General features: G+C 40.5%; 2 long non-coding RNA genes across 4 annotated transcripts in view; both read left to right on the top strand.

Moving 5' to 3' along the window:
• LOC114565173 (uncharacterized) overlaps positions 1–24,721 on the top strand; it is a 43,129-nt gene that overhangs the window by 8,629 nt on the left and 9,779 nt on the right. The window contains exon 2 of the long non-coding RNA XR_003693884.1: positions 16,627–16,713. This is a non-coding gene — a long non-coding RNA (uncharacterized LOC114565173). The remainder of the gene's footprint in view (positions 1–16,626; positions 16,714–24,721) is intronic.
• Positions 2,817–15,679, top strand: LOC114565171 (uncharacterized). Of its 3 annotated transcripts, none has more exons than XR_003693882.1 (3): positions 2,817–2,856; positions 15,130–15,285; positions 15,459–15,679. It is a non-coding gene; the product is annotated as an uncharacterized LOC114565171 (long non-coding RNA). The 3 variants fall into 3 exon arrangements; XR_003693881.1 differs by lacking the exon at positions 2,817–2,856 and adding an exon at positions 3,081–3,117; XR_003693883.1 differs by lacking the exon at positions 2,817–2,856 and adding an exon at positions 3,130–3,169.

The raw sequence follows: 24,721 nt of genomic DNA, 5'->3' as shown, positions 1-24,721 counted from the left end.
AAAATATGCGATATGCGATATGCGATATGCGATAACATTGTTGAATATCGCGATAACGATATTTCTTGTGATTAACAGATGTTAAAGTGTACTCGGTTTTGCATTTCTACTGCTTTCAGTATTCTGCTAAAATACAACAAATTGCTTGTTGAACTTAAAACAAATAAAAGGAAATAATTTCCAACATTCTTTTATTGAACAAATTGAAAATTTAAGGGGATATAGGCACCACTGAAAAAAATAACAACAATTAGATTTTAAAGTGCAGTTTCCTACCGATATTTCTTTTCAACTAAAATCTTTTGCGACTTTCATGATGTGTTTATTTCGCCGGTTGATATCGCGATGACGATGAAAAAAAAACGTACAGCCCTACAAGGCATTTAGTTATGTGTGCAGCTTTTGAGTCCAAAACAAATTTCTCCAAGGGGACAACAAAGTATATCATAAAGGTATCGTATCGAACTGACAAGGCAAACAATGAATGATCTTGTTGGCATTAGCCTAATTATTTAATGATAAATGGATAGGTATTTCCAGTTGACTGTTATTGAAGCGATAAAGCATGACCTGAAACATAATCTACCTCCTGCCAACTAACCACTCAAAGAACTGTAACAATTTTTACATAATTGTCTAATTGTCAATTTTTCTTTAACATAATCTTGGTTTCTTTGTTTAACCGCATGTTAGTTAATTGCTTACATTAGCTAAAGTCCTGAGGCATATGAGTGGTAATTATTTTTGTTTGGATAGGCCAGATTTTAATAATATAAGTGATTATTGGTCGGACTATATATTTTTATTATTATTTTTATTGTTTGTTGTTGGACCCTATACACGCTCATAGCAACAAAAATGAAAAAGCGGGATACAGTTAGAAAAAATGTTTTATGATAACAAAGAAACGTTTACATCATAGGCTGTGTATTTGTGTTATTCCATTATCTGGGTCACATGACAGTGATATATACCCAAAAGATGTATCCTGGAATTCATTCAAAACTTTAATTTGTTTAAAAAGAAATCATAAATAAATACATATTTTTTTTATTTAAATGAAAGAGACAGTTAAATTAGACAATTATTTATAAGACAATTAATTGTACAGCAAAATTTGGAATTGTTACAGCTCTAGTCCCCACTGTTCAAAAAGCCCATTCCAGCTGTATTTCTTGTACTAAGAACTCCCCTGGGTGCTTGCCCATCCGTTCCTCTCCCCTGTGCGTCCATGTCTTAGCTTAAGTGGGAGTATTTTGGTGTACTGTTATAAATTATACAGTAACCTCTAGCTGTTTGGTCCAGCAGAATATTTCTTGTATTTCATATTCCTGCCATACTGAAGATTGACTTCTCTGCCCGCTCTGCCCACAGCCTGCCCAAGCCTCTGTGCTGCCCTGCTTTCTGCTACACTGGAGCTCCCACTTTCTTTCATGACAGACTGATCTCATGAAATGGCTCATGTATGACACGCCAATTCATATGCCATTTTTGGCGTGTTATCAAGACGCATACTAGCTTTTTAGCATGTTTATCAACGCCGTTTGGCCTCCATTGACTTACATTACCTTGTGATTGCGTGGGAATTTACGCTGGAGCTTCACCCATACAATTCACATCATTTTCATGTTTTTGGGAGTTGCACCCTTAAATCTTTCTCAATACAGCAGATGGACAAATAGCTGTAATTTGAACTACAATACACTTACTTACACAGAAAGATACAGCATTAAGTTAGGAAATATTGTCGTTATAAGCAATGCCTCAGTCCTGATCCGAGTCCTTCAAAATTGTTCATCTTCTCAAAACAGGCCACATTCAGACAAACATTCGCACAGTGTCAATAAATGCAGCCACCTCATTTTCTTTTTGTGGGATGTCTGAGGCCACGGGTGTGTGTGTGTGTATGTGTGTGTGTGTGTATGTGCAGATTGACAATAAGCTTATCCTACTTTAAACCATTTTATTGGAAAAGTGCCTACAATAGGAAAGTGGGGCAGAGTAAATCATGGGGATAGCCCAGCCAGATGGAATCGTTTTGATCAATCATAGTGCATTTTGTGTTTGTTTGTGTGTGTGTGTGTGTGTGTGTGTGTGTGTGTGTGTGTTAGGGGTGGGGGTGAAAATCGATACAGCATACTATCGCGATATTTTCTGTGTCAATGATTACATACATACACAGACGCCAAGTATCGATCTTTTATTATATGTGTTGGTCAGTTTGTCTGCTTGACACAATCCCATTTTGCAGAAATGAAATTGAAGTGAGATGGACATAACAAAACAGATTTTGACAAAGAGATCCTGATCTCGTAATTATGAGATAATTTTAAACACCTGGAAGGCGGCATATCTAGGGGACATTCTAAAACGCTTAAAGGTCCAATATGTAATATTTGTACTGTAATAACTCCAAAAATGACACCAATGCCTCATCAGATATTAAGGAAACATGTTAAACTGAAATACTATCTTTTCTGACAACAATGCTAATTTCAGTATTTTTTCTTTTTGAAATTTACATTCCGTGACGGAATTTATGTTTATGTTTTGATCTGTGTGTTGTTATCAGCGGCCCAGTTTGACAGCCAGGCCGGGTTGCCAGATATACCTGTAAAAACGTAAACCCAGCGCGCTACAGCTGTAACGGTAGTACAGCCATGAAAGCAGCAAACAAACCAACAGGATCAACGGAGATAGATTCTACATGACATAAAAAAAGAAAACAGCATGTTTCTAACAGTTGCGTGACCAGAGACGTAACAACCCCCTGGTAAATATTGGAGTTGTATTTGAAAGATGGAGACAGCTTAGATCCCAAAAGGACGCAGAGTTGGCTTATTTTCTCCTGAACAGGTAAGCATTAGCTTCAGGATAATTTATCACAGCTACTAGGGATGGGCATTTTTTGTCATTTCAACATTTGTGTACTCACATTGAATTATATAGCTGGAGTAACCGAGTTGGTTACTTGCAAAAACAATTGAGACATAGCCAGTAAAGTTATCCCGACTGGTCCTGGCTAACGCCGCCATGCTAACGTTACCGGGAGGACCAGGCAAGCTGCTCATGGCTGTTTACAGCGTGTAGCCTCTTCAGCGGCTGGAGCCGACAACGGTGAGTTATTTTAAACCACGAGAGGGGGGCTGTAAATCGGAAAGAGATGACTGTGAGTTTGCAGTGTGTTTAGCGATTGTTGCCGTAATTCTAAGCCAATGAAGTGTGTTCCGTCGGCAAATTAGTGGTATTTTTAGCGTTTCGTATTGTAATTCTAAGCCGAGGAAGTGTGCCTGACTGGCGTGTGGAGAGGACAGTGAGGTTGTTGTGTTTTTAGCAGTTCATACTGTAATTTTAAACCGAAAAAGTGTGTCTGTCAGTTGGTTACAGAGCTCCGCGTGAGCACGGTCTTTTATGACTGTCAATATAGCCAGCATCTAACGTTAGCTACTCTGCTGTGCTGTGGAGTAACGTCTGGCTATGTGAGACTAGCATCTAATGTTAGCTACTCTGCTGTGCTGTGGAGTAACGTCTGGCTATGTGAGACTAGCATCTAACGTTAGCTACTCTGCTGTGCTGTGGAGTAACGTCTGGCTATGTGAGACTAGCATCTAACGTTAGCTACTCTGCTGTGCTGTGGAGTAATGTCTGTCTATGTGAGACTAGCATCTAACGTTAGCTACTCTGCTGTGCTGTGGAGTAATGTCTGGCTATGTGAGACTAGCATCTACCGTTAGCTACTCCGCTGTGCTGTGGAGTAATGTCTGGCTATGTGAGACTAGCATCTAACGTTAGCTACTCCGCTGTGCTGTGGAGTAATGTCTGGCTATGTGAGAAAAGCGTCTAGCAACATTGTTGTGAATGCTGCGGTCTCAGCCTGGCAACCTCCGTGAACTTCGAGTCTGGGAAGGAGGGGGCGGGGGATACGACTCTCCAGTATTTTGAATTGGTAGTGCAGTAAGTATTTTAACCGCTAGCTGCCAGTATTACACACAATATTACATATTGCACCTTTAACGTGAAAACGCTTAACGTGGTTTAATGTACCTAAACAACAATCAATCATCACCAAAATCCTCTCCTATATTGCTCATCATAACCACTTAAAACTTTCAAAAAATCTAACCCAAAGTCCAAATATTATGGACGTTATCTGACACTTAGCGTTGCTGCTCCATTAAGGGTATTGTAAGGAAAAAACTTAACGTGAAAAAACTTAACGTGAAAAAGCTTAACGTGGTTTAATGTACAAACAACGATCAATCATCATATAGGAGAGGATTTTGGTGATGATTGATTGTTGTTTAGGTACATTAAACCACGTTAAGCTTTTTCCGTTAACGTTTTCCTATATGCCGCCTTCCAGGTGTTTATCTCATATTTACGAGATCTTTTCTCTTAATTACGAGATGAGGATCTCGTAATTATGAGATCTTTTCTCAAAATTAGGAGATGAGGATCTTGTAATTATGAGATCTTTTCTCGTAATTACAAGATAAGGTGTCTACATTTTTTTTTCCTATGGTGAATGCAATACGCTTCCGTATGTTTAAAGTAAGCTACAAGACGTTTAGGTATTGGGGCTTTGGTCTAAGCATTCGTTTTTAGTGTGTAAGCAATAGGCAAAAACTGTAAAATCGCAATAATATCGTATCGTGACAGAAGTATCCTGATGATATCGTATTGTGAGGCCTCTGGTGATTCCCACCCCTGTGAGTGAGAGAGAGAGAGAGAGAGAGAGAGAGAGAGAGATTCCCCATTTGTCAGATGGTGCTTGAGTTGCCCACTGACCATGGGGAAAAGAGGGGTAGCCTATCCCATCTGAAGAACAGCCTGTTACTGTAACTAACAGTACGTACCCATGCACCACTAGAAACATGTAAAGTTATCCTCTAATACAGTAAGCTACATTTTTTACAACCATTCTGAAGCCAGTTGAATAAACCAAGTCAACAGGAAATGAGTTGAAGTGTTTCTGTTAAGAAATAGTATTCATACATGTATGGGATGACACAAGTAGGATATTTTTAAAGTGAGAGTGGTGCTGATGTATCATACTGTTTGTGTTTAAAATGAGCTCCACTGCAATTGAGTGAACTGATAGACTGTGGGTCCCACGGGGAGGACTGAGCCAGCAGCAGACAAGAGATGGAGGGAGGCTCCAGTTTTTCCTCTGGGACACATTCACTAAGGTGTGTGTGTGTGTGTGTGTGTGTGTGTGTGTGTGTGTGTGTGTGTGTGTGTGTGTGTGTGCGCGCGCGTGCGTGTGCGACGTGCATGTGAGAAGCATTCATTTAAAGCAGCAGTCTTAAAGGAATTAATGCACATTGTAAAGGAGAAGCTGCAGTAGGACATCACTGTAGATCAGAATGAATTCTGCTTCTACTGGGTGGTGACTGAAAAGTTGGTCACACAAAACCCAAGTGGGTTTTAGTACCTCGGGTTTGGGGGTCATGGTTCGGTGTGTCTTTGTCACAACAGAGGAAACAAACAAAAAATGCATAAAATAACTTTTATTTTCTTTTTTTGTTTTAAAGTATAGCCTTAATCCAATTATTCTCAATTAATACGCGGTTAGTCTGCATCGACGACAGTTAATTTACTGGATAATCAAAGAAAATTTGGACTGTGCAACAAGGCAGGCCTGCTTGGTTGTTCCCTGACAAAAATTGTAAAGATGTACGAAGAATATGTTTAACGTTACGGCATTTCCTATCTAAGTGGGACGTTTTGGGACCGATTGGTGGGATTGCTGACGACAAAGTAACGTTACACAGGGCAATGCACTGGTAACAGCAAATTACATTTGTATCCAGCTAATTTAAATAGCTCACGTTACTGTATTGTGTGAACAGTTAACTTCATTTAATATTGTATGTGGCGTTTTCTTTTATCTGGGATCAAATGTTCCACCAAAACAAGTTCCTTTCCGAGACTACTTTGCAGAGCCACCGTCGCTGCGTCCAGGGCTTAGCACCGCCCAAGAGGATTGTGATTGGTTTAAAGAAATGGATACAACCCAGAGAGTTTTTTTTTCCTCCTATCCTGCAATGCATGTGTGGAGGAGCCAGACCTTACTCCGCAGCACTGTGACACTTAGGTCTGGCAATGCAAGACTAATCCGCGGCTCACATGTGTGCCGAACCAGCAAATGTTGTCGCGTACAGATTGTCCTGTACCGAAACGGTTCGGGACGAATACACATACCATTATAGCCCTAGTTTTTGCACACTGTTTCCCACAGGCTGTATTGCTTCCATTTGATCGGCAAGAGTTACACTGGTAACATATACGTAAAAGCAGAGTAGGCAGGGCAAGTGTTGGGTTCAGAGTGTGAGACTGTGTTTTTTTTGTTCCTGTAGCAGACCTGGGTACATACTCAGAAGAAAATATTTGTTGGTTAATTTTTTGCCAGCAATACATAGTTTGTTGCAACAGATTTGTCTGCTAAAGTCTCAAAATCCCTACCATGTGCAATACAAATCTTTTTGACTGCTTTCTTTTTTTGACTGTGCCACCCGGTGTTATACCATCTCCTGCAGAAGCCAACAAATCAAACCAAAAGCACATGCAGAAAAGCAGGTGATTAGGTGTTGTTATAGACAATGGTATGAGGGCAAAAGAGAAATGGGAAGAGAGCATCTCTGTATGTTGAGGTTGCTGGTCTGGCAGTGTCAGACATTCAGTGTAACAGGACACAGAAAATGTTAATCTCCTCAGGAGCAGTCAGAGAGCTGACAGAGTTGAACGATTTTTCCTTCTCAGCACAGAGAATAGTAACACTTCTCCGAGGACATGCTGGATTGACAGTAAGCTCTCTGGATGACTACAGAAACCAATCAGAACATCACCGTTTCTCACAATCAACTAATAAATAACGACCACATAAAAGCTACACAAACATTGACTGTCTTTTACAGTAACATCTGTTTGTTATGGCAGTGTTTTTCAACCTTTTTTGAGCCACAGCACATTTTTTACATTAATAAAATCCCGCGGCACACCACCAACCAAAAATGTTACAAAATGACACATTGTAGCCTAATAAGATCAGAATCAGCATTTTTCCTTTTTAAAAATGTATCCATCGCTTTTGCAGGCTTACATCAATGATCTCGGGCCCTACTGCTTACATCCTGTAATAAAAATTGTTATTGTACCAATAAAGTAAAATCTGATAATTTCTCATGGCACACAGGACGATCTCTCACGGGACACTAGTGTGCCGCGGCACAGTGGTTGAAAATCACTGTGTTATGGGAAAGTGAAGAAGACTTGCTCATTTGTCATGAGGCAGAATGCAGATTTCCTGTTTTCAGGTCTCCACTGTTTTCAGGTCCCTACTTGTATTTTGTGGTTCTCCTAGAACGTTTTTACATGCTTTTTTAATGTAAAAAGGAACACGTTATTTTTATCTCATACTGCCCATGGCTGCTGCACCTGTATTCACCGTCTGCCTGACACGCTCTGATGCAGCGCCTGCCTCTTTAATGCTGCGTTCACATGCTCCTCGGATGGTCCCATTTCCCGAGTTGGGAAGTCGTTCCTAATGTGGAAACATCATGGACGCAAAAAATATTTGTTGTATTTTATTGCTCAGAGCGAACAAAAGCTGTTTCCTGTATGTCCAGTTTAAAGGTACACTGTGTAGGAATTTCTCCCATCTAGCGGTGAAATTGTTTTTTACATTCAAACGAATAGTGCTCTCTAGCTTTTTCAAATACGTGTTGAAGCTACGGTAGCCGTTATGTACCATGAAGCTGTGACAACGTGTCTTCCAATAGCACTTCATTGCTTTTTTGGCGACGAGGAATCCTTCTCCTGTGGCTCGGCATAAGTATGATCCTCCATTATGAACTAAAGTGCAGTGCAGGCTTTCAAATTTGCCTGGGGGCAGTGACAAGCGCCTCTCACCGATCTCCAGTTACGTGACGCGGGCTCTGAACGAAAATGCGTCGTGGATTAGCTAGACAGGTAGGCCAGTGCTTTATGTCCCTCTCAGCGATTATAGTTTTTCTAAATGGCGGAACGGACTGGAATAACGCCTCCTTGGACTTGCCCGTTCAATGTAAATACAGAAGAAGAAATTCTTCGTTTACAAGGATAAATCAGATCATTGGCAGAGGTAATTTTACACCAATGAGGACATATTCATGAATGAAGACATTGATTTTAGCTAATCAAATACTTAAAACACTACACAGTGGACCTTTAAAGCTTTATATTAGTGATTTTGTCCCAGACTTGTTGCTGCACCAGTAACGTTACATTCCTTATAGTCTATATCCTCGACGTTCCACTTCCGGGATTGCTCCAGTGCCGTAGGCCATTCCGCCAGATTATCGATTTTTGCCGATGTCCGTTACCTTCCGCTTTCTTTGTGTTGGCATTCTAAACTCCGGTGGATTCATGAGGACTATGGTTAACTGCTCCTCAGATCTCTGCAGGGTAAATCCAGACAGCTAGCTAGACTATCTGTCCAATCTGAGTTCTCTGTTGCACGACTAAAACAATCTTTGAACGTACACGTTCCACCAAAACAAGTTCCTTCCCGAGGCTATTTTACAGCGGCTCCAGGCGGAGCTTAACGCCGCCCATGATGATTGTGATTGGTTTAAAGAAATGCCAATGCATCCGAGCACGTTATTCTCCCATCCTAGAATGCTGTATGTACTAGCCAGACCCTCCTCCGCAGCGCCTTGGAGGATGGGCCGGCAAAACGAGACTACATTCCCCAAAACCACTAAAATATTGCTTATCTGACTTGTTATCAGGTTTAATGCTAATAATTAAATTTTCTAACTGTTCTATTGCTATTGCTCTGTTATTATATAATACATTGCTTCAAATGTGATACTATACAGTTTGACATTTCACTGGAGAATATTCTTTCATTCTCTTTTATGTCTTCACCTGTTTTTGATGCTGTCTGTCTTTTAATTGTAAATCACTTTTGAAAGGTCCTATAGTGTATAATTAAGGGCTTGCTGGACTGATTAGCCTTATGCTGAGTTAAGAGTGACTACCTCTGCATCCCCTAACAGATCAAATACTGGTGATCCTGTGAATTTAACCTCCCCAGTGACACATGTATGTTTGCACTAATGAAGGATGTATACATAGCTTTGAACTCTGTAAATCCCCCTCCGGTAGTGTCACGTGCCGATGAATTTCAAACACACTGCGACCTTTACTTTACTTTGCTGATAAAGGTCACTTTCTCTCTTACTTTCTGAGGCTGCTGTCGCTCAGGAGAAAGAGCGGAGGTCATCCACTAATTACAGGGTTGGAGGTTCAATCCCTAGCTCCTCCTCCTCATGGCTTCTGACATGGCAGCTCCGTTGCCATCGGTGTGTGTGTGTGTGTGTGTGTGTGTGTGTGTGTGTGTGTGTGTGTGTGTGTGTGTGTGTGTGTGTGTGTGTGTGTGTGCTGGAGGCTTGCTGGAAGTGGGATTGAGAGTGTCTGCTGGTGAGTGATAGAAATGTCCCATTTAACTTTCAAGGCTTGCTTACTGTGTGTGTGTGTGTGTGTGTGTGTGTGTGTGTGTGTGTGTGCCCTTGTGAGATGGAAGGACAGGAATGAACAGGCAAATGACAGTCGGTCATCAATCCATTCTTACTCTGTCGGTACTCGCTCCAAAGCTAATCACCGTCACTCTCTCGCTCGCTGTACCACACACACGCCGGCCCTGCTATTCTCTTAAAGAGATCGACTCACACACCAACGCACAAGTATAAACTTCAGGCCACTTACGTAGGGTATGGCGAAAGCTCTGCATGGAGCCTCTGCAGAACCATAAATCCGACTTAAGACAGTATATATTTTTCTTATGTTTGAGGAACGTAGGAAAGCTTTTTTGCACACCTCTTTTTATCGGGCAGGTGCGTAGGATGTGATCAAAGGTAGCAGATCAACATTTTTAGAGAAAATCCCGCACACTGACCATTACGCAAGTAATAATTTATTTAGAAGAAAAATATAACATTGTATTTTCTTCTAAATAAATTATTGCTTAACAAAATAAGCAAATAAAGCCAAATCAAATACAATTTCAAACTGGCAACAATATTTAAATAAGGAGCGATCTGATCAAACGATGAGAAGAGTCCAGATCAGTCCAAGCATTTAATACCAGCTTCCAGGACTCGACAGGTTTTGATAGTCTTTGGTCGTTTCTCAACACTGAGGGTTAATATCCAGCCCTCTTTACGTTTGTATTTTGAATTTAATCATCAATGCAAAAGAGATTGCATAAAAAAACCAAAAACAGTGGCAAGTCACTGACTAATCATCACAGCAGGCTGTGGACTATACACCACAGAGAATGTCTACCAGAAACTAGCTGCTCTGCTCAATAATATTTGTTCTTGTGTGCATCCCTCAGCCAAGATTTCATTAACGCCTCAATTACGAAGCATGACAGAAAAAAAGTGCAGTATCTTGCATTACCTGCAGGATACTGAAGTCCTTCTCCTGTTGTTTTGTGTTTTTTGCTTTCCGTCTACACAGTGATGACCTCTTTTAAGTTAAAAGTTGACGATGTTTTGGCTGTTTTGTGTTTCAGGCTGTTGAGCGGAATCTTTTTTTTTTGTGGCATTTTTTGTGTTGCGATGTTTTGGCTGAGGGCAGGGATTAAAATGGTTTAATGGATTATCATATTAAACCACTGAGATGATTAGCTCCCAAAACGCACAGCCGTCCCCGACCTAGTCTTAACACAAACCGCCCTGTTCACTGTCTGAAGCTGATTCCTCTCTGCTACACCATGAACAAGCCAACAACACAAAAACAACTTCAACCGGAGCCAAGGTCACACGGACAAATTTAGTTTCTATGGACAATTGCACACGCATTGTGTGGACGTGTGGAAACAGTATGACTAGTGCTGCTCGATTATGGAAAAAATCATAATCACAATTATTTTCAGCCAATATTGAAATTATGATTATTTAACTAGATTACTCATTGACTTTTGGAGAGATGTTGCATATATTGAACTTGTCTCGCTTTGCCAGACCTTCCTCCACAGCGCTGCGGAGGAGGGTCTGGCTAGTCCACACAGCATTCCGGGGTGGGAGAAAAACGTGTTCTGGTTTATTGGCATTTCTTTAAACCAATCAAGCGGCGGACAGAGGCACAGCAAATTAGCCTCGGGAAGAACTTGTCTTGGTGGAACGTGTGTATGTTCAAAAGTTGTGTTAGTCGTGCAACAGAAAACTCCGATTGGACAGAAAGTCTAGCTAGCTGTCTGGATTTACCCTGCAGAGATCTGAGGAGCAGTTAGTCCTCAGAAATCCACCAGAGTTTAGAATGCCAACACAAAGAAATGGATATCCGGCCGAAAAGAGGGACATCCGGCGGAGTTTCTGGCCGCACCGGAGCAATCCCAAAAGTGGAACGTCGTTGATATAGACTAATTGAACTTTAAAAACAGTGAAACAGTTTGAAGCATTAAGCATACTCAACTTGCCAAGTTTAAACTCCCTAGAACGGCAGTTCAAACTTGGAGCACTTGTATTGAGAAAGGCCACGTTCCGGTTTCAGGTCGTAATGGTTTATCATCAGACTGTGAGTAATATGTTTATCCTACATTGCAGAAGATAAAAGCTTAGGAAAACCACAATGTATTTTAGAACAGCAAAGCATGGCTTTAATATGTAAAATAAGCTGTGTATGGTTTGCTTACATTCAGCTGTTTGAAGTGCAGCAGCTCTCTGATCCTTTTATCACCCACAGTATAGGCTCAGATAGGCTAAACACACGTCTTCCATTCCAACTCTGGGTCTGAAAAAGCAGCATGTTTTTAATGAGCCTGTTTCCAGGCAACAACTTCATCAGGTTTTCACCAGAACAAAAAAAAAAAAAAAAAAAAACTTAATAGGGCCCCTGGGTGTCATTTCCCATCATCAGTTGTGGGACAAATCTCAGACAGTTAACAAATTAATCTGTGAAACAGAAGAGCTGGAAATTGCTTATTTGTAGACAATTAAGCACCTGCTGTTGGTGTGTGTGTGTGCGTGTGTGTGTCTGTCTGTCTGTATCCGGGTGTGTACACCAAGCAGCTACCAACGTTTGTCATTGCCAATGGAGAATAGCCTTGAGCCACACAGCCTCCTAAAAATTTCAAAAAGTCATGACTGCTCTCTAAAAATCCACATGCATGGTTTCAACTGCATTTCAATTCAGCACTGAAAATGGTGCATGTGCTGCTTGTGTTGACCTGATTTGAAGGCAAGGTAAACAATATGATACAATAAAATGGAAAACAGAAAAGAGCTGGAAATCGTCGTTCACATGACTTGGCGCGACTGAATCCAAATGAAAAGATTATTGTTTTGACTTTCGCCAGAACCTACAAGCTGCACAAACATGAATTTAATGTCTTTATTATTGAGTGCCTATTGTAATACTTTGAGACAGCTGTTTTTATTGTATGTTTTGGTTGAACTACAAAACAGGACTTACTGTGAATGTGTGAGAGTTTCCCCATTGGCCTCGTTGCTATTTCAAAATAGGCACGAACAACTTATATTAATCCTCAGGAGGCTTTTAGGGCGGAAACATGGTCCACACAATTACGCAGACCCTTCCAGCTACCAGTGGTGGGATGTAACTAAATACATTTACTCAAGTACTCTAATTAAGTACAAATTTGAGGTACTTGTACTTCACTTATACTCACTCCTATCTTTTCATGCCACTTTCTACTTCTACTCCGCTACATTTCAGAGAGAAATATTGTACTTTTTACTCCACTACATTCATCTGGCAGTGTTAGTTACTAGTTACTTTACACCTTAAGATTTTTGCACACAAAACACACACAAAAATACGATGTTTTGTAAAAAATGGAATTACCAAACAATATATAGCCCTACAATTACAGCAGAAATGATTAGACAATTAAACACAGAAAGTTCTTTAATGAATGTGAATACTATAACTTTTAATACTTTAAGTAACATTTTCAATACAGGACTTTTACTTGTAACAGAGTATTTTGTCAGTGTGGTATTAGCACTTTTACAGTGAAGTAAAGGATCTACGCAAGATCAATTTCAAAAATGAAAGATTTCTTAAATTAACAACTATTAAATGTATAATTTTGTTACTTTCTTTGGTTTGCGTTCAAAGTTGGCCCCTCCTCCCCGGCTCCACGCCTCCAAGAGAGCGAGAGAGAGCGCAGCGGTGGTCGAGCAAGCTATAGAGTGAGAGAGGGGGCGACGTTAGTAAGAACAAAGCAGTGAATTAGAGGAATAAGACGTTATTTTCTGATTGTTTCACGGTGGTTACGTTGTATAGCACAAATAAACGCAAAACCCTGCTGGAAGGTGCCACACTGCCGGATTTTGTGTGAAAGCAGAGCTTCATCCTGTGTGTGTGTGTGTGTGTGTGTGTGTGTGTGTGTGTGTGTGTGTGTGTAGACACACCAAACGACACCACACAACAGCACACAGCTCTTAGAGCAGAGGAGAGAGAGAGAGAGAGGAGCAGGGAAATACTGAAACACATAAAATCACACAGCGATGTCAAAAACAACCCATTCGTCATCAAATCTTACATTACATTACATTTAGCTGACGCTTTTATCCAGAGCAACTTCCAATAAGAGCATTCAATCATGGTAGTACAAACTCGGAACAGCAAGAATCACATAGAAGAAGTACATAGCTTCAAATAAGCCGCTTTGTATACGCTAAAGGGTGCCTTGCAGGCCTGTAAAACTCAAGCCCTGGCTGTCTCTGTCTTAAGTCCCGTCTCAAGACCATTTTTTTTGAAGTCTTGCACTTGGTGCCTTGGTGTTGTGCCTTGTTGGACTCAAAATTGTCTTGGTCTTGGCTCTGCTATTGAGAACAGACCCAGTTGTTCCTGGCTGCTTCTATTGTCATTTACAACCCACTTTAGATGAAACCGCACCCGCTTCTGTATGATGAAAGCCTCGACACAGCTTTGACCGCTTTGTTGATGATTTTACAGTCTATCCGACCACAAATGAGACAAGAATTACCTAGCTAGCGCACGCCGTGGTCCCTCCGCAACATACATTTCCAGAGAGGAATTACTTTAGTGTAAGTCCTTACGAATTTAACATCATTACATCACTAACATCTGGTTTACTTAAAGACAATTTACATGCATGGTTAAGCGCAATAATAAGCCTCTTATATTTCCATATATGATGTGCTGATCACATGCATCACAGTAAAAATAGCTCACACGTGCAAAATTCATGTGCCGCCTGAGATTTCCAGTTCGGTTGCAGCCCTCTACTGTGACTTAAGATGTTACGTGCACTGATGTTTCAGTGTCAGCAGTGCAACCGTCAACAGCAATTGTTGACGGCAATTGTTGTGGAAGCCTCGTAGGCCTGTTGGAGGTTTAGTTGTGTCATCAACTGATGTCAGAATCCGTTACTGGAAATTGAGAAGTCAATTAGGCTGAGAGGTACAGTAGGCACTGTATAAATACCAAAAGGCTTATATGTAGAAATAAGGTTTAGAAAGGAATTGTGTCTTCACTTTTGAAATGAATATGGTAGTAGAATGAAAATATCAGTCACTCTTAATCACTTTTGCAAAATCAAATAATGAAAACAATAGCTAGTAAAATAATAAAAACAGGAATGTGGATTAATACCATCAGGCATTGACAAGCATTGCTTTAAATATATATAAACCGTAATTAAGTAGAAATTTGGCAAATAACGACTGAAACACTTCTTGGAGCACTCCATCGCGTGCTTACTGTAGCTGTTTTTCATTCTTTACATTTCAAAAACCTGATGCTGCAATGTCTGATGATCACCATATAACTTACCACTGTAAACATCATGTTTTCATGTTTAGACCATCTACACAAACTGTAGCATGATATCATCTCGCTTTCACCTAGCAACAGTTAAACATAATGTAATCCATTCCCAAAACCTGACAGTGCATGCACATGCAGTTAATCCGGTTAATGTAGAAGTAAAGCAAGCTGCTGTACATGATAAGAAATCAGCACCACAGTAGGCCGGACAGCTCCAGGCCACACTAACTGAGAGAATGCAATTGCAAACAGATGAAGCTTAGTGTAAGTTCCATCAGGAAGACTCCCTTTACTCACTCATTCATTCTCATCTCTCTCCAGCTTCTACTCTGTGGGCCTTCACTCTAAAGCCGCCTACACAAGCAAAACCGAGAGGTAGGGCGCAGAGCAAAGAGGTAAAGCCCAGACCAGGAACGTTCTGGAATTGTTTGCGCCCATGTTTGCATCTTGAAAAGGTCGGAGGCAATGAGGTCAAAGGTAAAATAATTTGACCTTTGAGCGCAGTGCACAGCGGCAATTCCGGGTAGCGCTGTGCCTAGTTGGTTTAGTCCAACCAGATCTTGTCACGATCTCTTAGACAATATATCATATCCTTGCTGTCAAACTTTAAAATCCGTTCTCCTTTCTGCTACTGTCACTTGTCATTTCAGTACGAACGGATGCGCCCCTGTTCTACCCCTTGTCTTCATCATATCCTGCTCCATATTCATTCCATCATCCAGGTCTTCAGCAACTCTCTTCACCACCACCACCAGTGTCTAGACCTCAGGGGGAAATATCCTCACAGCATAACTACCCCCCTGTACCTGTACCACGTCACGATGGCGTCTAATTGCCAAAGACTCTTCTCACATTTTTTTTATTTTTTATCATGCACTTGAATAAAAATGGATTGTTCACTCTTAATAATGTATCTCCTGATTGAAATGCGGGTTACAGTATTTAAAGCTATAGTGCGTCTGTCTCCACAAAACTGTCAGCGCATCCACATGATTCAAGCCTTCTGTGATCGTGCACCACACCCACCCTTCTTCCACGCAGTTGCTTGTAACCAAGGAGGAAATGGAGCATTAAAAAAACATAATTGACTTTTCACTCGAGCTTCTGCTCACAAAAGTCGCCAGACGACACCATTTTCTGAACACAGCCATACTGAGAAATACAGAGAGAGCTGTGTGGAGCTGATACTCTTAATTAGCTTTGTAGCAACTCATTTGGTTATGGCTTGAATGAAACGGATGTTCATTAATATAAAAAAAGGTACGCACTAAAGCTGTAAGTATAAACAAATCCACTGTGGCAATTTATCAGAAGATCAGAACTACATAGGTACACAAAATGCAACAAGCAACAACCTGATGCAGATTCAGCATTTACCTTAATACATTAAGTAAATTTCACGAACTCTTTCCACAGCACTGATGCATCTTGTCATTTTATATGTTTGGTTTACGTTATTTGTGTCACTATTCTGTTCAGGGAAGATACAGCGTGGGCTTCAAAACAGTATCTGTCCTCATCCAGTACAAAACTATACAGCATTGGTTATAAAAATGTAAAATATATACAAAAAACATACACCAAGCATAGCATAACATAATATAGTAGAACAACAACAAACTGACGTTATTCATAGACTTTAGTAAAAAGCAAAGTTGCTTTGTTCTCCTTGTGAGAGTAAGGAGACGGGATGCAGCTAACATGATCTTCTGAACCAATTTGTCACACATGTAACTTCTATAGTAACCCTTTGTCTATGTGTGTGTGTGTGTGTGTGTGTGTGTGTGTGTGCGTGCATACATTGTGTCTTTTCCCCAGATAACGAGTTAATGTGAGACCGGTAATACAGAGATGTCAATCCCTTCCAGTTAGCGACAACTCTACAATGATGGGGATATAAAGGAGGTGAGTGTACATGGACCATAACTCACTATCCAACTCTCATATTCCACTAGATGTTATTCCATTGTGTCTACTTCACAGCATTTCTATTTAATCCGTACCATTGACCCACACCTGGGGACGCAAAATGGGAGGGGCCAAATGTATTTTAAGCCCGGCTATGTTTGTTGTTTGAAATAGTCTTGATGAAGGTTGAGTAGAGCCCTTTGTTTCCACATTGATGTTATTTTCCAACGCACCTGCACAGAAGAATTTTTGAATGAACAAGTTTTTCCCCAAAAAAAAAAACTGGGCTTTTTCCGAAGCTTTTCTCATTTTGGACAATTTGTTCAATGTTTTTGTTGCCTTTTCGGGTTTCTTTTGGACATTTTTGCAAGCGTTTTTTTTTACTTTTTCCAGGCTTTTTTACGACATATGCAGACATGTGTCGTAGATAGTTGGAGATCTCAAACCCCCCCTAATGTTGAACCAAAAGTTACGCCCTTGGTATCATCTTTGTCACATGAGCTTTACCTTCTCCAAGCACTTCTGTAGATCAGGAGGAAGCAACTTTTCTAATTTAACTATCTGATCTCTTGGCCTTCCCATAGGCGTATGCGTGAATACTCTAAGCAAAGCAGTGAGTGTATCCAGTGAGCCATGAATTCCCTGGAGCTCTCCAGCAAGCCCATAGCAGAGAACATGTTGATCAGGTGATCGGAATCTGCTCTGTCTCCTCTGAAGCAGAACTTTGCCTGCTGAACTGTAGTATTTAGCAACTTGGACTCCATAGCCAAGGTAGATGTAGTCAGGTTCCACCCTTAGAAATAGAATGAGAGTAGAATGGACATTCCCATTCAAATCAACAATGCAGGATGATCAAAGCGGCGGCGGATTTTACTGTATGTGTCCCGTTGCCATTGCAAAGAACTGTGACCGTTAGTGGGCGAACTCATTCTATTTCTATGGTCAATGGTCAGTGCTGAGCACCATTTTCTTTTTATCTAGTCAAATGACCACGGCCAACAGTTGTGCTTTCTTCTCTCATTCTATTTCTATGGTTTCAACACAATCCTTTAGAACACCATTAGTCCTTATATCCATGGTACTGAAGATTATTTATCTAAAATCTAATTGTCAACCCTACAATATCGCCGTGGTATCGACATCAAAGTATTTTCGTGAAGAGATATTGTGATATCTGATTTGCTCCTGGCTGTGGATTCATTATCTTTTAAATTCATCTGAGACAGATAACTTCTCCGAGTGTGAATTGTCTGTTGATGCAGAAATGCTGTAAAAAAAAAAAAAAAAAGGAGAGAAGTAATCAGTCTACCATAGTTTGAGAGAGGAATATGACAGGAGAAGATAGGTGCTAAAGATATGATTCACGCTTCTTTCACAGTCAGCTGGTCGTTTTGGTCCCCACCTCCTTCACACATCCCACCACTGAGCTGTTCCATTCTATCTGTCTGTATATCGTAGGCTTCACAGGCATGTACCAACCCAGGATTTAATTTCTGAGTCAAAGGGAGCAGCTCTGCAGCTCTGTGAAGAAGGGAAGCCGGTACTGAGATGGAGAGAGAGACACAGGGAGAAGCAGGTTAAGCCCACGCTCTTCTCTTCTCTTCTCAACCCTGCTCTAAAGGCTGAGTTGAATCATAACAGTCAGTGGGCGAAAAGAAAGAGGAAAAAAAAAAACCTTTCCACGCAGATTCTGACGTACATCTCTAGTCGATTGGGGGTCGTACGTATGGGAGAAAAAGGAAGAGAGGGAGGGATGGGGAGGGAGTTGTTGATAGCCTCCAGCAGTGCTTAGTCTGTCCCACTCTCCATGGGATTTTAATGGCTGTTTTGTCTCTTCATAAAATCTATCCAGCTGGATGAAATACTCACGACTTTCTTCAGTGCAGATATAGAGTCAGTCAATACTTGCGTCAAGGAATTAACCGTTTATGGCAAGTTATAGCAAATCACTATGCAGTTATGTTTGGCACTAAAGGCTCTTCTCTGGGAGGGAGCTCTATTAGAATCCAAGCACCAAGAGGGACAAACTAATCCCCCAGCATTAAGACTGTGTTCTTACAGTATTCAGAAATAGCTGAAAACACACAGTACACAAACCTTGAGTTGAAGCAGTCAGTTGACATTTAACGATAACACCATGGCATTCTGAACACGCCCGGCCAACAACTGCACTTCCTTAGAAAATTGGTTTAGTGTTTGTCTGATAACTTCTACCACCTGTGACAAGAACAGTTATGCCGACCTTACACCAAATGACTTTTCAACAATTCCACTGTCGCAGACAGGATTGGAATGAAATCCTGAGAGTCTTGCTAGAGTTAGGGCACGCTCCCGTCGTCTCAATCTTTTGGTCTTTTCCCCATCTGGACATCCAGACAAAATCAAACGTGTTTGATATTATCGTAAGTTTTAATTTTTGGTAGTGAAGTTAAATCATGTGAACATTTTCAACAACCAATGGGTGCGCTCCCTCCGGCACCAAACAGGAAGCAGCAATGGGCTAGAGTCAGCGTTTTTTATGGCTGCTATGGCGCCGCGCTAAGCTAAACGCTAAAGAGCAAAAGTTGCAGATTTTCAACCGCTCTGAAGCCAGTCATCCAACGGGAGTTTTACCGGCGGATAAACGCGAACTGGAGACATTCATCTGCATGTACGGCAGAAAAGAAAATCTGCAAACGTCCCCTTAAGTTAACAGCTAACGCTAGCGGTAGCTAGCTAGCTTGGTTAAATTTTTCAAAACAAATCTAGTTTTTGTCTTGCAATTTGTGACCCTGCAAGGTCCCCAGGCTTTACACATTATCAGAGTCTTAACGTTAGATGTGAAATGTCTTTGTCTTTAGATGTGAGATGGTGTCAGACTGTAGTCTTTTCAAAGTCTGTTCAAAGTCTTCTAGTGTTTGGTAGGCATTAGTCAGCTCACTTAAGTTGTGTTGCGTTTAATTCCAGTAGCAAGGTGCACTGAAAACCAGTCTTCCCCAGTTCAGAGTTTGTATGAGAAACTTTTATAAGCAAACCTCTCCTGTCATCTGCCGTCATGGTTGCTCACTTTGAACTTAGGAAACAAGGTCTTATAAATGGAAACAGGTATGCTGGTGCTGAATTCATGTGTATTATGTTCCTGCTCTAATATATCTGACTTTGCACTTCATAATTAAAACATAAACGTCAGCTAGTTCCTGAGTAGCCAACTAGACTGACCAGCGTGGCGCTGGGACCTGAGATTCAGATTGAGAGCCACTGGTTGAGCCTCAGTGTATTTTTAAAAGACATGTTGCATAATGCAGCTCTAACCCATCTCCTCTCCTTCATGGGAGCCGTGTCTTATTATTACATTACATTATTGTCATGGTTTTGGGGTTTGAGTTCTGTTGGTTTTGAGGTTCTGTTCTTGTTTCCTGTTTATGTTGTGTATTTGTTCTGTTTTCTGTTGTAACCCGTGTTTCCTCCCTTGTCTCGCCTAGCTGTAGTCCCTGTCTTGTTTTGCCTTGTGTCTGTATGTTCTGTTTCCTGTTTTATTTTGATGGTCTGGTTTTCTGTCTTGTCTTGTCTGATTTACTTCCGGTGTTTTTCCCTCCTCTGTGATTTCCCTAATGTGGTTCACCTGTTTCCCAGCCTTAGTGTCACCTGTTGCTTGTTTTCTCGTTACCCTCTGTATTTAGTCTTTGTGTTCCCCTTGTCCAGTGTCAGATCATTTTGTGCGTTTGTGTGTGCCTGTCGTGTCTCCCAGTGTTTGCTCGTGTCTGGTTTTTTTGCTCCCTGGATTTCTTTTGTTCTGTAGTTGCTGGTTTGTTTTCTGCTCTTGTTTTTTGGATTCCCTGCTTTTGTTTTCTACACTCTGGTTTTTTGCCTGCTGCTTTCAGGACTTCCTTTGTTGTTTGCACTTTGTTTTTCATGGATTAATAAACCTTCCACCTTTACGTTCTCCTGCCTGCCTCTGCATTTTGGGTCCACCATTCCCTACTCCTCCCTGCTGAACCTAACACTTTTTTCATGGAAAGCACCAGCATTCATAATGCTGTGCATAGTCCATGTCCTTGTGATAGATGCAGTGATATAAATATCTGAGAGCAGCTGAAGAGGATTCACTCACCACCAACAGTCCTCAACTACAGCACGTTACAATGGCGTTACAGGCAGATATGCAGTCTGACAAAAGATTAATAATGGATGCATTTGATCTTCAATCATAATCAAGTTTCAGTTGATCATCATAAGCACATTTTAAGGGAATTTACAGTAAAGGGGAAAGGCAAAAAGCTTACTTATGTCCAAAGAATCAACTGTCAGTCACATCAATTCCATATCAGTTGAAGGTGAGGTGGGTTTGTTATGCCTCAAGGTTAGAGTTTTTCATGCTGTGAAGGGCTTTTTGCAGATGTAAGAAAACACAGAAGTCAAACAGGAATCCTACAAGAGGTGAGTTGTGTGTACAGTTGCTGCAGTGATTAATCCTCTGAAGTGCTCAAACTGAAAGTGCAGTCAGACCAAAAAATCCTTCGCCATTCATTTCAGAGAGTATGGGGCGAGACGTCTTCACTGCCGATTGCAAATTGACCCTGTCTTGTTCCTTTACAGCGGGTTCAATCTGATTTAACATTGAACTTTGAACTGTCATTCAGGAAATTTTGATATTCATATCCTTGTATATACCTGCACAGTGAAATAGTACAAGCAGAAGTAGTCTCTGGCCAGATCTCGTTTAGTTCCGAGTATCTCTCTTTCAATGTCTGTTTCTTTCAAAGTTGCTGGTTTCCGGCCTTCAGCATGTTTGGTGCGGCTCGGGGATTCAGCAGAATTTCAGGCATAGGCAACAGGTCAGTGGGGTTGCAGGCAGATAAAAGAATAATAAGAGAGTGGGTTTTTTTGGGGCTTCTTTTTGTTTAATACTGTGCTGTCCAGGGGGTGCAGAGTGGATATCAAATGGCTCACACTGATTCCTTTCTTTTAAGCTTTCTTTCTAAAGAATTAATAACATCCATCTCTCCTAACTAATTATTCCATATTTGGAGGTTGGGCATCCTCAGTTGCTGAACAATAACAAACTGACTGACAACTACCAAACACCCACCCACTGAATAAAACCTGATGGATCTAATTAAAATGACAGGCTCATAGATGGCAATCATCTTATGACATTGGTTATTGGTTATACAAATCTGTATATTTACACCATTTAACATCTTGGATTAAGTCAATAAACAGCCACCTGCACTAGTCTAGATTAGTTAGATTGAGGGTGCTATGAAAACCAAGAATTCATCAAGAACAGTATATCCTTGGGTGGATCTGAGCAGGAAATTATTATTAGAAGAATGTCTATTTCATTATTGAAATTATATTCATAAAAACATACTAAAATGGTAGTAAATTGCAGGCCATTATGTCATCTTAAACAATTAGATAAATGAAATAGCTGTACAACACATCAAAAAATGATTTGGATAATAAACCTAGTTAAACAATGTTAAACCTGAGGGTTGCTATTCTCAATACTCACAAGGCCATCTGCAAAGTCTAACTGCAAGTACAGTTTGGAAGAATGAAATGGCCTTACAACAACTATCTAAGTCCAATGCCACCTGTACTGTATTTTACACACAGGTTCTCGTGGTACACTGTAGCTACTCTCAATAGCACCACTAGCTGGTGTAGTTGTAATGTTGTACAGGAATAATTAATCATAACTTTAAAAACAGATCACTTTAACCTACATTATCTCAAATCATAGACTATTTTAATGCACAATTAGCATATCTTAGGCAGTTCTTTGGCTGTAAGCGACTAGTTTTGTTTTGATAGCAGTATTGTTTTGACTGGGCCTGAACTATGAGCTAGCGTTAATCGGAGAGAGGGCGGTAACACTTACCCGGGCATTGTCCGAAGTTCATATGAGGAAATTACTTGTAAGGACAGGAAATATACGTTTTTCGATTATATACGCCACATGAAAGCCTGATATAACTATTTTTGAACCAAACTAGCTCAATAGTTTAAAAATAGCAAAGTTGTATGATCAAAAAGTTGGGATGCACATTTGCTCCTCCAAGTTTATCATGTCTCATATGTATTCAAATACATCCAGGCTGCATTAGGAAAACCCTCCTGCCTTAGCTGTTTATAGACGGGTTTCTATGGTACTGCCTGAACACTCACTGTGTGTGTGTGTGTGTGTGTGTGTGTGTGTGTGTGTGTGTGTGTGTGTGTGTGTGTGTGTGTGTGTGTGTGTGTGTGTGTCCATGTGGGTCTAACTGGTAGGACAGTGTTAGTACTAAATGCTGTGGAATGTAGGAGGTATAATGAGTGTTTTTTTTTTTTTCTCATGAAATTTCTGTTCACTCATGTCTGTCTCACATACTGCTGTGGTTACCATGGTTACACATCCTTTCTCCTTTTGGTTATGTTGTAAGACCAGAAGAGACAGAAGGAGAGACAAGTGAAAGAGAGAGAAAATCTCAGGAAAAGACACATACATTAGACTGCATATGATACCATCATGATACTTCACGATAATATTGTAACGGCCGGCAGGATGCCGTTGTGTTGATCGTTCTGCACGGTAGTGCAAAGGATCACGGGACTAGGTTTTTAACGGTTCCTGTCCTAGTTTAAGTGTGTAAATGATGTTCTGTTAGTGTTTTCGTTGTGCATTTACATTACCTAGGTTGTAGTCTTGATTTAGTGTTCATGTTTATTTACATTTGTTGGGTTACCATGACTGAGACACTGACATAGATTGATGACCTCTGTGTATCGAGTGTGTGTAGAGGTTGAGTAAACGTCCGTTGATCGATATCTCTGGCTCTCGGACTTCTTCCATTTTTATTTTACGACGTGCTCGATCCCACTTCTGACACCAATGTAGCGAGCTACTTGGAAGAAGTAGTATTCTGCGATGTATTGCAATTTATTAACTTTTTCCCAATTTGAAATTATGTCCCCAGAAGGAAACTTTGTCAACATCTGTTTTATCTAAAAAGATAAATTTTCATCTCACTTCAATTTAATTGCTCTAATGCAGATGGGATAGTCAAGCAGACAAACGGACCAACACACAATAACACATACGTAATATTAGATCAATACTTGCCATCTGTGTATCGATACAGTAATGCCACAGAAAATGTGCTAAATACCATGCTGTATCGATTTTTTTCCTCCACCCCTAGTATGTATTTGGGTATGGTATATGTTTATGTATTAGTATATGTGTGTGTGTGTGTGTGTGTGTGTGTGTGTGTGTGTGTGTGTGTGTTGTGTGTGTATATCCTTTTTTGTGTGTGTTTGCACTGAGCATCACTGCGCCATAGGGTGGAGGGTGGGGGCTCGGTGGGCATAGAAAGCTGTGCATAATTGTAGAATGAATTTTCATCTGGGATTTCTTGTTAAATGCAATAAAAAAAAAGTATACATATATAAAGACACATTATCTAGACCCCTTACCTTTCCTCTAGTATTGGTTGTTACTTTGAAAATGTTATGGCATTGCAACCCAATGAAAATGCCTCTATGGACCACTGACAGGACGATAGACTTCCTCTAGGATTACAGTGGCGTTGTGTGTCCAGGCAGAAAGATTGGCAGAAGTTTGTGCAAAGCTGGTGGTAATCACACTGCAACGGTACTTCATTAGTGTTTACTGTATAACTATCTCTAACTATTTATAAATAACAATCAGCCTTGAGCAGAATTTGTTATTAATAATTATAAATCTCTGCCATGAGCGCAGCAGGCGATGTGTTACATTATTCAGCAAGACTGCATGAAAGATCAAAGCAGTATGCGGTTAGAAAATACAATCAGCAAATACTCAAACTTTAAAAGAAAGCACTAGTTTATCATTTATGCACTATTCAGTTGTCTTATAATATCCAGCAACTCAGGACGTATAGATTCAGTGAGTTTAACACTTTTTCATACTTTTTTTAATGTAATTTCTAACATCAATATGCTATTTTGAATACAAAATGTATCTGTCATCAATATTGTATTTAGGGGGGAAGCGACA

Source organism: Perca flavescens, chromosome 12, assembly GCF_004354835.1.
Source record: "Perca flavescens isolate YP-PL-M2 chromosome 12, PFLA_1.0, whole genome shotgun sequence".
Classification (NCBI taxonomy): Eukaryota; Metazoa; Chordata; class Actinopteri; order Perciformes; family Percidae; genus Perca; species Perca flavescens.
The sequence above is the reverse complement of the archived record's forward strand: the minus strand, read 5'-3'. Positions and strand labels throughout refer to the sequence as shown.